Raw genomic sequence first — 2,962 nt, 5'->3', positions numbered from 1 at the left:
TGGGGCAAGGGCTTCCTTCTACGAACCCTGTTGGTAATCAGTCCAGGTTCAAGTTCATGTATATGAAGTGATATTAGGTTCATGGGCATATTAAAGTGATGAAAATGGTAAAGGAATTATCCCCAAAAAAAAAAAAAAATTGGTATAGTAACCATAGTCTAAATTCGACAGAATAGGTGATGGTCCCCAAAAATCAAGATGAACAAACTCAACTATTGTAGATGAAAAGGAATCAAATTAGTGAAAGGATATGACCCCTACATTGTTACATTCCATTTAGGGTTAGGAATAGGCGTCGTTGGACCTGATTTTTACATGTCTCTCGTTGTTTGGGGTACCATATTCACTTCTTTGGGCTTCTATTGAATCGAAAATAGGTTTCATTGTACATTTTTATAGCTTATGTGCTTTCCACCATCAAACAATTCGATCTAATATGTCTGAAAAAAAAAATTTTGTCTAGAAAAAGGAAGTGAGACAAAAAATTTAGAATCTTATCATTTAAACGTTCCAATCTATTATGCCGCTGTGAATTGAAGTCCTCATCATGCGCTTATGTCTGAATATGAAGAGGATATAGTCCTCTACCGGAGTTATCATATTGGAAGATAACAGAACAGACCAGGATGTAGTTGCAGATCATGACTGCAACTAATGCATCAAAAATAGACTTAAACCTTATTTAAGCAATCAATCATGGATAGACATTCCTTAGAGTAATAAGTTGATGCTTTGACTGAAGAACTTCAACATTTGATTGGTATTGGAAGATTCATATAACACAGCCATGCCTCATGAGAAGTTTCAATGCTAGTAGTACACATCTTTTCACACTCTCTCTCCTTCCTCATACTCTGTTTCTTCCATGATCATGTGGGCTCCCTATATACGAATCGTGAGGCACTCCGGCGTGGGAGATACCAATAGATGTGGGCAGCTTGTAAATCCCACATATAATATACAATACAACATTTATCTATTGTACATAAAATGTTTTTCCAGCTAGGAAATAGCAGCTCCTTTTTCACATCAATTTCTACAAAAGAAAATCAAAGAAGTGTTGGTCAATGGATATACAATCTTGGGACAATTTTTCCTAGAAAAGCCTGAGCCATTCACTTCTAGTCTTCAATGCAAGCAGACCTTTTTCCTCATCAAAAATGTAAAACCAAACAACAGAAGAACAATTTGTCAAAGATCTGTACATCTATATTAACAAATTCTAGAATTTGTTCCAGCAAATCTACTCACCTTTGCTTATGAGGCAGAATTCAAATCAAGCAGTCCTAGCTAGCACACTTCAAAGTCACTACAGGGTCTAATATGGTTCTTTGCTTCTCCTGTTGCTTCAGCATCTCTGCAACAGAATCTAGATCAAACTTTTATGCAGTCTGTTCTAAACTTGGTTCAGACCAAACCTCAGTAACAATGCATCAACCTCTCAAACAAGCTGGCTACAATCCTGAAAAAAGGGGTGGAAGACATAAAAGAAAATAAGGAAAGAAGAAAAGAGAAAAACAAGTGATACACACTTCACTCTTATCCTATCTCTGCCTTATAACCATCTTCTCCACATCCAAATTGATTAAAAAAAAAATTCCAATCTGAAAGAACACAGAAATTATTACCCTAGAAGTTACCTAAATCAGGTGTAAAGAAAATTCAATGTAAAATTAGAACTAAAGGGCAAAAAAAAAAAAAAAAAAATAGAATCCTCTTCCTTATAACTGGGTTTTCTTAATTAATCAGGTGTCAATGAACTTCAATTAAAAAAAGAAAAAGGAAAAAATCCTTTCCTAATGACTGGGTTTCTTAATCTAGTGTCAAGGAACTTCAATGAAAATTAGAACCAAAAAAAAAAAAAAATCCTCTTTCTAATAACTGGGTTTTTCTTAATCAGGACTTGGAACCTAACCCCTCTCAACTTTTAGATTGGTGACTCTGCAGATGTCCTATCCATAATGATCAGCTAAAAACTAATATAATGGAGATAGCTGACACAGCAGATGGGGACTCCATATAAGGGACTAGTTCATCCTAGAGGCTCATACAATAGCCAAAGGGGCATGAGTTCAGTCCCAATATACAATCTGATTATGTCCTAAGAAGTTGCAGAATCAGCTAGAACTTCAAGTTGATGAAAGGATAATAGGATATATGGTCCATAAATTTAATGATGCATGCAGTTAGTGAAACTAATTGATAAGGTTGAACAAGAACATGACAATGGACAACTTGAAGACTCTTTAACCACTCAAGAATTTATAGGGGAGGGTTTATCAAGAAAGTGGCAATTACTTATCAATCCTAATATCTTAATTTATACCCAACTAGTCCCCATTTTATTCCCTGCATGTGAGTTTTAGGGTGTCCTTTAGGGGAAAAAAAAGATGCAGGGTGTCTTTTTGGTGCGAAACTTAGCTACTGCCTAACTACAACCCCTGCCCCCTGGTACCAACTAGGGGAATGGAATCTCAGAGGTATGGGTGGAAAAAATCATCCTTGGTGGGTATTTCAAACCTGCCCCTAGGTTTCAATTCCCTTGACTGTTACCATAGGGCTGCATTTACTTGACTGCTATACCCAGACAGCAACAAAAATTTTTCCTGCCTTTTTGTATCCGGAGTTACAGGCAATCCACCAATGGGCTTTAGTCTAGACTCTGGACTGTCTCATGTAAGGCTTGGGAAGGAAAAGCAGGCCCAATTTTTTATTTTTTTTGGGCCTTAATTTTTTAGGTTAGTCTTGAAAGTTCTATCCCAGTTCACTTATTATTTCCACCTAGAGATATGAAGGTATGAAATTGTTTGACAATTCAACCTTGTCAGCTTTGGGATTTTAATATAGTCCTAACAAGATGGGCTTCCTCAGGCCCAGACTAATACACACCAAATGGGCTTGTTTGATCATCTCTTTATCAGATTCTTTTTGATATGTTTCTTTGCCCTTAGATATGTTTCTT

The 2,962-nt window shown here is 36.3% G+C and overlaps 1 non-coding gene across 1 annotated transcript; it reads right to left on the bottom strand.

The window, feature by feature from the left end:
- Positions 1 to 1,945: 1,945 nt before the first annotated feature.
- LOC122092527 lies at positions 1,946 to 2,047 on the bottom strand. The gene has a single exon (XR_006144186.1). It is a non-coding gene; the product is annotated as a small nucleolar RNA snoR99 (small nucleolar RNA).
- Between the last annotated feature and the right edge of the window lie 915 nt (positions 2,048 to 2,962).

Source organism: Macadamia integrifolia, chromosome 10 (assembly GCF_013358625.1).
Source record: "Macadamia integrifolia cultivar HAES 741 chromosome 10, SCU_Mint_v3, whole genome shotgun sequence".
Taxonomy (NCBI): Eukaryota; Viridiplantae; Streptophyta; class Magnoliopsida; order Proteales; family Proteaceae; genus Macadamia; species Macadamia integrifolia.
Note: the sequence above shows the minus strand (reverse complement) of the source record. Positions and strands in the feature narration are given on the sequence as shown.